The sequence below is a fragment of the Corythoichthys intestinalis genome, chromosome 1, assembly GCF_030265065.1.
Source record: "Corythoichthys intestinalis isolate RoL2023-P3 chromosome 1, ASM3026506v1, whole genome shotgun sequence".
NCBI classification, from domain to species: Eukaryota; Metazoa; Chordata; class Actinopteri; order Syngnathiformes; family Syngnathidae; genus Corythoichthys; species Corythoichthys intestinalis.
This window is the reverse complement of record NC_080395.1, coordinates 69159075-69173331: the sequence shown is the minus strand read 5'-3', so window position 1 is coordinate 69173331 and position 14257 is coordinate 69159075. Positions and strand designations below refer to the sequence as shown.

Below are 14257 nucleotides of genomic sequence, written 5' to 3'. Positions count from 1 at the left end.
TTTGCGAAGCAACTTCATTGCGTCAAAAAAATGCGCATGAAGTATGAAAACACACCACACAATACTACACTTGCACAACATTTTTATTTTATTTTATTTTTTACATATTTTAAGTAGAATTCATTTATTTTGTTTTTAAATTATACTTTAATTTGGAATTTGTTAGTGCAAAGTGTATAAACTAAACGGTTAGTTAGAACTCCAAAATAAAGTGAGTTGTGATTGATGTTGACGACTGCAAAAGTAAAATATTCCAATTTTCCGACAAGATGCACTCAACAGTAATGGAAATTTTTGATACTAATGAGACATGTCAGGTGTACCATTGTTGTTGTTCTTGCATTGATTCCCTTGCGGCTTCACGACTGACAGCCCGTCATTGATTCTCCAGAGGTAGCCAGCCATGAACAGAGCCACTGAAATCCCGAGTGCCACTAGAGGGCGGTCGTGAGCAATATTGTTGTCAGGCAGTGTGTCTGTTTTTTTATTATTTTTTATTATTATACTCTTTTTCTTCTTTTTTCACCCACATCATTGGCACTTTGAGTACCGAGCTTAAAAGGTACTGAACCTCGTTTCCAATAAATAGAACATTCTCACTATTTTCTCTGAGTGACCCGAGACCCTGAAGCAAATAACCCGAGAGTAGAGAATAACAGCAAGTGACAAAGCCTGGCGAGTGCTTGAGAAGTCCCATTCAATTCCTGTTTTCATTTCTGCTCAAGTTATTCCATTTAGTGAGAAGCTCTGGTGAGTGCGTCCTGCAGTATGTCACAGAAACATTTGTCACAAATGTGCCCTTGCAATAACAGTAATGCAGTGTTTGACGACTCGGTAGCTCTTACTTTAATTAAATGTTATTCTGTTTTAAGATGCTGAGGCAGGGGTGGCTAGTTGATGGTGTTGGTTGTAGTGGTGGAGCCATTGTTAATGTAAAGAATCAGTCCATAGGAAGACTGTTGCCAGGATGTTGTCTTATAATGCATGCTGAATGGTGTGTTTCAAACTAAGATGGCAGTGAACTGCTTCTCATAGTAATTCTTGGAAACACACAAGGTTTGTTCATGTTTTTACTTTGCAGCAGGTGTAGTTTCAAGTTTAATAAAAGAGCAAAGTCAGCAAAGTTGTACAAGGCTGTCCATCGTGAGATTCAGTGCTGTTGATTTTGTTTAATATGTGAGACATTTATGCATGATTTCAGTGCATAATTCATAATGCATGAGTCTGCATTTTTGTTTCGATTGCCGCGTTGTCCCAAGCAGATGTATTTCCTTTGGGATATAAAGTAGGGTGATCATATTTTGATTTACAAAAAAGACGACACTCGGCCCGCCTCGAGATACTTAAATTTTACTCGAAGTTCATTCAAAGATGCCTTATCAGTGTAATTTATTTATCCGTCTGGATAGAAAATTCAGTTTTATAACGAAATAATAGCTATATAACCAGAGGCACAATTTCAATATTCTTGGAGTTTGCTCAACAGGCTTTATTATTCCTAAAATAATAGAACAATAATAACGTATAAAGAACTGGAATGAGATTTTTTTTTTTTTTTTTAAGTGTCTTCTGTAGTAGCGAATCATCCTTGAACAAAATAATAGCTGTCTTTTCAATTCTTACTGTACAAATAAATAATCTGAAATAATGTTTTAAATAATTCCTCTTCTGTAGAAAATCCATCTTTAACAAAAAGCTCTTTTCCCTCTTTCCAGTTAAAAACAAACAAAAAAAAAACTTCACTTCAGTCTTTAGTTTTTAAAAAATTTTTGATCAAGCACTTTGGGGGATGATGGAACACTGCTCAGACATCTGTTTTCTCTGTTACTCACAGAGGTGGGTAGAGTAGCCAAATATTTTACTCAAGTAAGAGTAGTGTTCCATCTAAATAATATTACTAAAGTAAAAATAATAGTCATCCAAAAGTGTGCTCAATTACAAGTAAAAAGGTATTCGTTGAAAAGAATACGCAAGTAATAAGTAACATTCTGAGTAACTGCTTACAATGTTTGATTTTTTTTATATATGATGTTTTTTTTTCTCAGCACAACTTCATCAACTTGAACTGCCATTATTATACTGAACTTTAACCTATTACATGACAATATTATGCCAAAAAGATCAAATAAAAAGAATAATCAAATTCAGACCAGAACAACCCTATTAAATCTGACCCATCCAAACAGCATGAGTGCCCTCTAGTGGGGAGAAAATATTGTTACCTCTAATTTGTATAATGGAGTCATGTGGTTAGTTTGCAACATCTCATTGGTGAAACTGAGACGGTCACTGTAGGCATCTCTGGTAAAAATAAAGTCAATATCTAGAACAAAGAGGAAAAATGTAACTACTCTAGTGTAGCCCAAAGTAAAGAAGTAAAAGTAGTGTTTCTTCTTCACAAATCTACTCAAGTAAAAGTAAAAGGTGTTGCGCGTTAAATCTACTCTAGGAAATACATTCAGTCAAAATGACAGACAACGAAAATGTCTAGCGCAACCTCTGAAATGAACTGCGACTGCCTGGCTCATTCCCTAAATGTCTCATTTGCCCAGAGACATGAGTACATAAGCACACCTGAAGAGAACCCTTTACTGACTAACTCTGAATCTACAGGCAAAAATAAGTCTCAAATTAATGAATCTAATTAATCAGTCTTGAATAAAAACTAAAAACTAATGCATATTCATCTTTAGAATATACTGTACCTAGCAAAAGCATTCTGATCCATCCACAAATAAAAGAGGAACTCTTAGCAATTCTAGCTAGGGTCTACAAAGAAGAAGAAGAATAAGTGAGTGAAACCTGGAGCCTTTAAACATTTGAGGTTGAACAACCTGTTTTAAAATAAGAGAGGAAGATGGCACACAAGATGTCAGATATCAAACAAGACATTTAAAGCGGAAATGTGATGTAAGGTTAGCCAACCATGTTATTGAATAATATCAATGGCTAAACAATTATAAGCATATTTTCGTTATTTTTTTTAACGCAACCCTTCCAGATTCTTTGTTTAACCCATAGCAACGCCCTTGACAACGAAAATGCTTTTCTTCGGCAATCTTCAGAAATCTTTGGAAATGACATCACACCTAGAAGTACGAGGGAAGTCCGCCATAGAACAGTATTGTTTGTTGCATTGTTTCTCGGTAAGATGCAACGGCAGTGTGTGGCGATGTTTTGTTCTCAATCTAAAGAAAAGTTGTATTAGTGCAGTACTTCTCAAATAGTGGGGCGCGCCCCCCTGCCAGGGGGGGCGCATGTGACCTTGGGGAACATGTTTTTTTTTTTTTTTTTTTTTTTGCCGTACTGGAATAAAGTGTACTTGCACATCCACTCAGTAGGTGGCAGTGGCGCTCTCATTTTCAGAGTGCGCGCAGTATTTTTGAACTAAGGAAGAGCACTCAGCACACACAGACAACAGATATGAAGAGCAAGTGTGCCACCGCCGTTTTCGAAAGCCGTTTTCCGACCGGACTCACTCACGCAGCGACCCACTGTCTTGTCCGGTTCTCACGTCGCCGCCCGAGAAGTGCCATTTTCGGCTTGGGATCGTCACGACGACCGCCCTCACCTACGGTTCTACCTCGGCCGCCGTGAATGCGCTTTTTTTCGTGCCGTTTGCCTTTTAGCTTTGACTTTTAATACAGTGGGTGATGATGAAAGACCACTAATTACTGTGTCTAAAAATAATTATAACAGACAGCCAGAAGCCAAATCAATTAAGACGCCACTTAAAGACATTAGACCCCAATCTCATTGTTAAGCCGCTTGATTTTTTTCAGTGAAAACGTGCCGAATATTGCCAATAATCGTCCTGCTTTGTCAGTGTTATATCAGTAAGCCAGTGAGCATTGTTAGCATGCTCATTGCAAAATAACTCCACACCACTGCAAAGGAGGTAAATACTGTGAGCAGCAAAAATAAAAACTGTCCTGTCCAAGGACACTTTTTTTTTTCTTTTATTCAGATTTGTTTTTTCGGTCAAATTTTTTGGCACATTGTCCTCATGAGTGAATGTTCCTAATCAATTTTAATTTGTTATTATTTACTGATTTTATTACATTTTATTTTTCTGTATCAAATGGTCAAAAATGTACCTTGAGTGTATTTTTTAGTTTGGATGGGATTTTTTTTTTTTTTTAAATTCAGGCAAATTGATGCACGTAAAGTCTTCTCTGTTACAAACAAAACAATGTTAATAAAGTTATACTTTATTATAAGTTGATCTATGTTACTTTTTTTCTTTATTAGAAGAAAAGGACACAATGTTAGGCAGATGCGTATTTATAATAGTAATTTTATAGACAAATGATACTATTTACAGTGGCGGCAGAGAGTTTGGGGGGGCGCGAAACATTTACATCTTCCTTGGGGGGGCGTGACAGAAAATAATTGAGAAGCACTGTATTAGTGGCCAAAGGATAGCAGGGCACGTAAATGGACATCTTTCGTTTGCACGAAGCGGATGAAATTCACGCTATCATCGAGTAGTGTTCTCTGCTACAAACACTTTGAAGATGCCTGCTTCCTTAACTGGTCTGCTTATGATCAAGGATTTGCCAAAAAGTAAGCGTGAGTTTTGGATAGATGACTGATGACTTTGTCAAAGCAGAGCTGCCAACTGTTGAGGAATGTACAGTAGAAGCTAGCGACGTTAGCCGAAAGCCAACTCGTGGCAATCCCTGATCATAGTTGTTGTTGTGTTCGCTAGGTTAAGCGTGTTTAAATTGTGCGTCATCTACGATCTTGTCTGAAAGGGTTAATCCACTGTCAATCGGGAAAGGGGTGTGGATGTACATATAAGCGGGTCGGCGTCGCGGTAATCCACGGTCACGTTGCCGTAAGAGACACACTCCGCCGGTGAGTTTGTGCACATTTATTTGTATTTGTATTTCCACCTTCATGCTTCAAGCATTGCATTGCATTTGTATGGTTCGGCGTTTCAGGTGACAGGTGACAACTAGCGTGTTGGCATTGAGTCAATCTCGCAGCGAATCAGCGAGCGGCTCAAGTCACGCAGTGAATCATGGGAAATGTGGTCTCGGGACAACACTGAAGTGGTGCTTTGTAATATGTTCGCTTGTGTGAAAAACTACATTTCCTCACGCCATTAGACGCCACTTCCTGCTGAGAGCCCCAAGCTGTGTTTGTACTGTTAGCTCCATGTGTTTATGAAGAAACAGAGTTGTCAGCACGTCGTGTGTTCGATACCTTTGTCAACAAAAAGCTCATAACAAGACACTATGCACGATCCGTTTAAGAGACGCTGGGACTGGAAGTAGTAGTAGCTGGTAGTACGAGGCGAGGCGGAGATGAGCGAGAAGCAAAACTTTGCGGTCGAATAAGAAGGCAGTCCACTATTATTTTGTTTTCTTATTGTTGCCACAATAAAGTGGAGAAAGCCATCAATGACTCATCTCCTTCTTTCCCCCCAACGTTTTTATATTATTATTTTATATGCACGAGAGCTGCCGGATCTGCCAAAATGAACATGAAGTCTGGTTATTATTTTTTTAAACAATGTCATCAGATAGACAAAAACATAAAATTATGTATACTTCAAATCATGAAAATAATAACAGCCTATATCTTACCAATCTTGTATTCTCGATGGGTCTTGTCTCCATTCCATGTCAGGTAGTCTAGGCACATTGTTTGCATCCTGATTAGCGTCTGGCTAATACATGTTAGGTCCAACATAAAATCCCAACCTCCTCTTCTTCCTCCAACTCTTCAAAAACTTGGATCTCCTCCCTTGCGCTCGATCTATCGCTTATATCGCTGTTTGAATCATTGTTTGAAGGTCTTTGTATGGCGGCCGTATGTATGGAGCGCTGCCGACGCTGTTCTCGGTGTGACGTATCACTTCGTCCCCTTTCAGGCTCGAACTTCGGAAACACGATTATTTTGTCAAATATACAACATATAAATTATTTTTTCATGCTTTATTTGTTGGACAATGTTTAATTACTTTAATTGTGGCATGTTATGAAATTACTTCACATTTCTGCTTTAAGTTGAGCAAGCATAAAACTATAAAGTTATATATATATATATATATTTTTTTTAGAAATTATTGTGCTTGTCTAAGCTGATTCTTTAAAATCACAGATTATCTTAAGCAAGAATATACTGTATGAGGACTTGCATCTCACTCACCATCATTTGTCAAGTTAATGCTCCGTGTTATTGTTGGCATTTTTAAACTTTTTTTGGACACTAGTATTACCTTTTAAGTTTCAGTAATTGACCGTAGATAAATTAAAGAAAATATATTTGGGATAACAAATTGGCTCTACAAGGGTAAAAAATCTACCTGAAAATTGATCTTGCATGTCAAATTTACAGCTTCCACATTACTATTAAAAAAATGCCCAGCTCCCAAAAAAAGAAAAAAAGAAATTGGCCTGCTAATAGTGCTAAACGATTATTGTGTACAAGGATATGCACTAAAAACAGTGGATGGTCATAATCATTAGAAGCGTACAACATTTGGTATTGACAAACCTGAATTGGATCACCAAAATATGTGTTTTGTAGTTAATATTGTACATCTTGGTAATACTTAAGTCGCTATTTTGACCCCTGACAAAGAAGCCAATATATTTCCAGTCTGCTGAACCCTTTCAACTGGGAAGCCTCCGTGTTGTCAGATCAATACGAGTAATGAGGGTTGATAAATGGGTGAACACTGATTGTTGTTTCTCAAGGACATGGTGTAGAACAGTATATACATGTTTCATTGACTAGAGCCAGCACCATTTGCATGAAGTAACACAATAATTAATTTATTCTTGTGTTCTCTCTTTTTATACGCGTCAATGTGTTGTGTAATGCAGGGGTTCCCAACCTATTCCACTAAGGCACACTGTGGGTGCAGGATTTCATTCTTACCAAACAAGATGACAACACTTTTTCCCCAATCTGGTGTTTTACAAGTGCAATCAGTTGATTGCAGTCAGGTGTGGCTTGTTTTAGCAGAAGCCTCATTGGTTCAACTGTCTCTGCTGGATCGGCTGGAACAAAAACCAGGACCCACAGTGTGCCTTGAGGACTGGGTTGAAAACCCCTGGTGTAATGTATATCTGCATATCAGAAAAGGAAATAAAAATCAATCTTCCTTTTGTTTTCATAGAGTTCAATGAGCTGGTCATTCTGGGTAAGAAGTTATAAAGACGCTCTCAAGGAATCCAGCCCTTATACTTGAAATGAAACAATGGCTCAACATCAGTCATAAAATTCAAATAGCACATGAGGTAAAAGTAAAAGAGAGAGACCATTAAGGGCAGCAGCCCACTGGCTCTCTTATTCATTCTGATACAAAGACAAATTGGGAGTAGAGAAGGCAAAATAGAAAGGCAACATGAAAGACTCTTGAGTGCTATCTTGCCTTGTGGGCCTCATGAGTGGACAGAAAGGAGGGTGATGGACTTGACCCATGATTACTCCCCTCAGGACAATTGGCGGCAAAAACATATACAGTACATTGGACAGTCTATCATTCATTTGGTATGTTCTTACTTACCAGGCACACAGTATTTTACTTGCTATAAAGGGTTCAGGGGCTGTTGTGTATTTGGAGGTGCATGACTTGGACACGTGCCGGGAAGGTGGTGTGTATGGTACGCCACGTCAAAGGTTTCTTGGCAAGTAGAATCATGAGGTTGCATTTTGTTTGAGTTATTCTGAGCAGAAGTCTGTGCATTGAATTATGACAGTTTAGCTTCCCACCAATCGTATCCTCACGGTTGCACATCACTCTGACCTGCTCACAGACAGAGGTGGGTAGTAACGTGTTACATTTACTCCGGTACATTTAAATTTTTGAGAAAAATGTACTTCTTACTGAGAAGTCTTACCACGCAATACTTTTTACTTTTACTTGAGTAGATATGTGAAGAAGAAACAGTACTCTTACTCCGCTACTATGGGCTACACTAGAGTCATTAAATTTTTCCTCTTTATTCTGCATATTGACTTTACTTTTGCCTGAGATTCTGACAGTGACTGTCTCAGTATCACCAATGAGATGTCGCAACAATAACCACATGACCCCCTTATAGTTTTTTAGGTCACAATGTTTTTCTCCACTAGAGGGCACTCATGCTTTTTGGACTGGTGACTTTTCATAGTGTTGTGCTGGTCTGAATTTGATGTTTTTGTGCGTATTATGGTCATGTAATAGGTTATAGTACAGTATGATAATAACAGTTCATTTGGATGAAATTGTGTTAAGAAAAAAAATACACCATTATTAAAATCTGACATTGTAAGAATTTACTCACAATGTTACTCATTACTTGAGTGTTCTTTTCAACGAATACTTTTTTACTTGTACTTGAGTAAAGTTTTGGATGACTGCTTTTACTTTTACTTGAGTAATATTATTCACACTACCCACCTCTGGTAAGAGATAACCTAACTACGGACTCAGAGTGCCTTTCCAATACGTAGATAAAATATGTAAAGTCAGTTCATTTCCATCAGTTATAACAGGATGGACGGTCAGTCGCAGTGCTTACACATCAAGAGTCATGACACACAAACATTCACACTCACATCCACACTGCAATGGTATGGACTAGGAGTGGAAACCTCTTGGTACTTCATGATACGATACGATTTGCGATACAAAGCTCATGATAACGATGATCTGACGATATGGCGATACAACAATTATCGATACATTGGTCTGGTCGGAAAATCATTCTAGGATATTCTACAAACAACTAATAAACAGAAAAAACAAGTTTCTGCTGTGAATTGGATTGATTTTATCACTAGTAGACGTCCAATCCATTTGAACTGGGAGTGTGGCAGTGAATGAACATTCGTTCACTCGCTGCCATCCCTCCCACTTCAAACGGATTGAACGTCTATGGCCGGTAGTGGCAGCCGATGCAAGGCAATGAGGTAATTTTGGTTCATTTAAGGTCATTTACCTGTTAATTTTCAGTTACTCCCTGTTGATTTTGGGGTATTTTATGGGTCACTTCCTGTTTGAGTTACAGAACAGGAAGCGACCTGGGAATCACCCAAATGAATAGGCAGTGACTCAAACCCAACAGGAAATGACCTGTAAATGCCCTAAAATGAACAACAAGTGACCTGTAAATGCCTTGAAAACCGCACAGAATGACTGTGAATGCTCTGATTTCGAAAGAACGAACGTTCCCAGTCTAAATGGATTGGGCGTCGAGCACCATCAATGCAGCCTTAGAGTTAACTGAGACACTGTTATGGTGGAAGATATTAGTAGCAACTTGTTGGTTTATTTTTATTTATATTTTAGACATTGACACCGTTTTAAAACGATATCTCGATTCTTGGCAGGAGTATCACGATATATCACCATTTCAATATTTTGTCACACCCCTAGTATGGACAACAGAGACTGGCTTTACATTGCACGAACAAGTAATGATAATGATGATGATGGTAGTTTTTTATTTCGAGCATGTACACACAAAAAAACATACAATATAATTCGACTAAATAATTGCACTCGAAAGGGAGTGGGAAGAAGAAAAAACTTATTTTATCACACCCCTGATCTCATTGTCCAGCATCCTTACTCCGTGGGATACTCCTGTCCACACAATGAAAATGAAGAAAAAAGGAAAAACAGACTAAAACAACTAAACCAACAGACAACCAACTAAAGTTGGCTCATTAACAATACTTTAAATATTTACACCAATTGACAAAAACAGCAACACACAATGTTAGCAAATGTCATTATACTGTAATAACCCAGTAGATAAGCAGTTTCTGAAATACTCAGACAAGCCCTTCTGGCACCAACAACCATGCCACGTTCAAAGTCACTCAAATCACCTTTCTTCCCCATACTGATGCTCGGTTTGAACTGCAGGAGATTGTCTTAAACCGTGTCTACATACATACCTAAATGCACTGAGTTGCCGCCATGTGATTGGCTGATTAGAAATTAAGTGTTAACCAGCAGTTGGACAGGTGTACCTAATAAAGTGGCCGGTGAGTGTATGTATATATATATATATATATATATATATATATATATATATATATATATATATATATATTTGCAAAATGTGATATGATTTGCCCGAAGGAACCGAAAAAGACGACAAAGGCGGACGAGATGAAGCATATGCCGTTTCCCGTCCCCCATACAACTAAAGACGCACATTCAGGCATGGAACATACATCAAAACTGTAAAATAACACAGTCAACAATCTGGGTTTGGTAACTAAGCGTCCAGTCAAGCAGCTCGATTAATTTTAGGGCGTACAAGGTTATGACTTTGTCATGTCCCTGACATTTTTGCATCTGTTTGCTGTGGAACATTTTGTTGTGGCTATGTGTGTGACATGTTATCACAGCTGGTGTGAGTAGCGACTCAAAATGCTTTTCTTATAAGTCTCTTAAAAGGATATATTGCTGAGGTGTACATAGTGGCAACAATTGGCGCACACAAGGTCACTGTAACAGTTTCATCAGACATGAATGTATGAGAAAATCAAACATGCTGTACATATTTTATCCCAAGATTAATATCTCCACAACGAAAACATGCTTATTATTCGTTTTATACAGTATCTTTTCCATATACTCAGTAAACTAGACATTTGAATCAGGAGCTCGGTAGACACAGCAGATAATTATGTTTTTACAATTTGGGATTAGGAGTTCAATTGTAATACATTCCAGGAGCTTGTCAATCATAATTGCAACACCCCCTCCCCCCTTAGATGCCCGAACAGTAGGGAACAGTACAAAGTGTGGAGTGCACTGTCATCAAGATATGATTTCACTTTGTTTATTAGTGACAGGGTTTTGGAGATCTTGGATTTGATGTGTCTGATGTGGGGTTTCCATGATAATTTACTATCTACAATAACTCCTAGAAATTTGAATTCATTTACATTACCGATTGGGAGCCCATCAATCTTTATTTTTAGTTCTGAGTTATATTTTAGGTTACTAAATATCACTACCTTTGTCTTTTTTAAGTTAAGTGATAATTTATTTATATCCATCCACATCTTTAATTTACTTAATTCCTTATTTACGGTAGTTACCAGTTCATTTTGGTTGTCACTACTATAGAATATGTTTGTGTCATTTGCAAATAGTATAAATTTTAATAACTGAGATACAGTATATATATATATCGTTGATATAAATATTAAATAATTTTGGTCCCAAAACGGCCCGCTGAGGGACCCCATGAGGGATACTGAGATATTCTGATGACCATTTCCCCATTTTTACATACTGTACCCTTCCTGTTAAATAACTTCTCAACCACTCCCCATCAACCCCCCTGATACCATACAGATGTAGTCTCTTGAATAAAATTGTGTGATCAATTGTGTCAAAAGCTTTCTTTAGATCAATAAAAATTCCAAGTGCATGTTTTTTTCATCCAAAGGTCACATAAAAAAAAAAAAATTAATAATAATAATTGACCGCGTAGTTTTTGAGTTATGGCCATAGCAACACCATAGCAACGAGGGACGTGCCGCCCTGCCGACCGCTACCTGATGACGTAACTTCCAGGGAGCGTCGCCACCACTCTGAAGTCGGAAATATAGCACCACGCTATCCTTGCCATATATTGCAAACATTTTCTGGGTTTTACTCGCGAGATTCGTCATGCCATCTCGATGTGTAGCGATTAATTGCTCACAGGAAGACTTGAGACTTTATGAGTGGTCCAAAAAAACTTCTCCTGCAAAGGTTTGGACCGTTTTTGTGAGCATGCATACAGGTCCCCAATCGGCTCATTGTTTTCATCATTTCAGCGACGACAGCTTTGAAAACCTACAACAATGCAACCTTGGTTTAACAAAGACGTAAGTAGACCCTCTGATTCTAAAATTTGATGCACTTCTGTTGATAAACGAGGGGGACTCCTACTGCCTGTTTGTTGAAGCGCGACATTTTTTTGTTGTTGCTGTTGCCCTGTCATAAGTAGATAGGTTTGCTGACAGGTCTACTCATGTGATTTTATTACTATATCAATAGATATTATGTAAATTCAAATGTCCCCAGCACCAAATAGTTCCTTGGCTCGTTTTTTTTTGGGGGGGGGGGCTGTCACAGGGTAAATATAAAGCCTATACATAAAACAATCCACCTGCCAGGCCCTAATGTATCAAATACATCTCAATAAAACAATGAATATTGTACTACAGCATCAACATCAAGGTCTGCCTATTTGAAGAGGGAACAATAGCATCAAATAGATGCTTTGACTGGGGCATTATTATTTGATCACCAAGAAATTATTATTAAAAAATATTAAATTAGAATTAGGATTCATCCAATATTTTCATGCTGCTGTGATTTTTTTTCCCTCCAGGAAGCCAAACATTAAAAAAATCAAGCGGCGGAAAACCTCAACACGATGAAAAAAGCGTTGCAAGTCAGTCTCCACCAAGTTTCCCAAAATCAAGAGAGTGGGTCGAGTCATATAATGACCCAAGTGATGCGGTGTCCAGCGATGATGACTGGAGAGATCCTATGAGGCCTGCCAGATGCTGAATTTCTTCTGTCTGCGACATCAGATGACGATGACTTAGGAGAAATAAATATAATTTTGATGGAATGAAATCATAAACTAGTCATATATACAGTACACATTTTTAAAAGAAAAATCTGGTTACCTTCATATTTTAATAATAATGATTTATCTTTGTATAGAGAACACTTAATGCTACAGAAAAGAGTAAATACATATTTCCCACTGCTATTATCATTTTTCAATGATGCGCTAGTCCGTTGCTATCCTAACTTTGTGTTGCTTACTAAATTTATGTTCTTTGATGTGTGCCATTGTTTGCTTGGTATAACTTAGCTTTCTATGTTGTGTCACAATCTGACAGCGATAGTTGATGCTGATTCAACATAAATCTGGTATCATTTATTATTGTGGCCTATTGAATATTGTTTCAGAATGTTATATATTTACAATATATTATATACCAATTGAATACATTAAACAGTCAACAAAATATTTTAATGTTGTTTACAATTTATGGTTTTATTTTTTTAATGTAATTCATGCCCCTGTCAGTGCTTCAGCCTCCTCAAGTTTGGCTCTCACGTCTGGGATCTCCTGACGACACAGGCCTACTTTTGGAAGGGTAATTACTTGACGGTTTACAGCAACACCTGGAAAATAAAATCGTTTTGTCATTTATTTTGAAAAATCAATAGCATATCATTTATTTAGCCACATTTGGGCTAGCTTTACCATATTTAGATCGGTAGGAGCTGTCCCATTACCTAATATCCAGTTTTAGCCATGTGGAGAGCATGGAAAATATATACAACCATGTAATCGCATTCTCTCAAATAGAAAAATCACAATGCTGGATTTAGGCTGACCAGTCACTCTCCCGTTCGTGAAGTGTTGAGCTGTCAATTGGCGTCATAACGACATCTGCTGTGTCAAGTAAATCGTCGTCATCTGACGCCTCAGGTTCAAACATGTAGGGATTAATTGTAGATCATCTTTCCTGGGAGCCTTTGCCATCGGTAGCGTCACGAAAGAGCGATCCTGAATGGTTACCTTTGGTGGAAATATCACTGATATTGTCGTTGCTGCTATGCTAGCTGTGGATACTAGTCTTCTGTTGCGTCGGGGAATTTACGTCACACTTCCGGATTTGGGAAGGGACATTTAACAGAGTGCAAAAAAACTAAAAAAATGCAAATTATCCTTGCAATTACATGTTGATAATGTCATGGTTGTTTTGACAAACTCGTCCAAAGTTTATATTCGTAAAATTACACCAAAATCCGGAAAGCTCTTCAGTTCCTTTAATGCTAATACTATATATTTATTTACCTATAACTAAATTTATTTAACGTTCCAATTGTATTTTAATTTCCAGTAACAAGCATTCAACTTTGCATTCATTGTTTTTCTTGTTGTGCGCGTTCACAATTTGCACATTCTTTCGTATTTGCCACACTAGACAATAGTGGTGTGGTTGATGATTGTTGTTGATTATCGGTTTGTGGACAGCTGAGTCAGCTGTGTAAACCTACACACAGAAATGACTATTCTGGCCTCGGGGAGTCCTCTTTAAGGCACAGGTGAATAAATAGCTCTATTTTTATTCCTCTGCTGAGATTGATTGATGTCAATTGAAAGGAGCTACAAATTCACCCTAACCAACACCATTTAATCTCAGTGTGGAACATCAGCGATGACTCAGTCTCTATTACTGACTGTGCCCACCCCCTCTGTTCAAGTTTATG

General features: G+C 37.8%; 1 protein-coding gene across 5 annotated transcripts in view; it reads left to right on the top strand.

The window, feature by feature from the left end:
* LOC130916860 (multiple epidermal growth factor-like domains protein 11) overlaps positions 1-14257 on the top strand; it is a 345443-nt gene that overhangs the window by 452 nt on the left and 330734 nt on the right. The gene's annotated exons all lie outside the window — the stretch shown is intronic.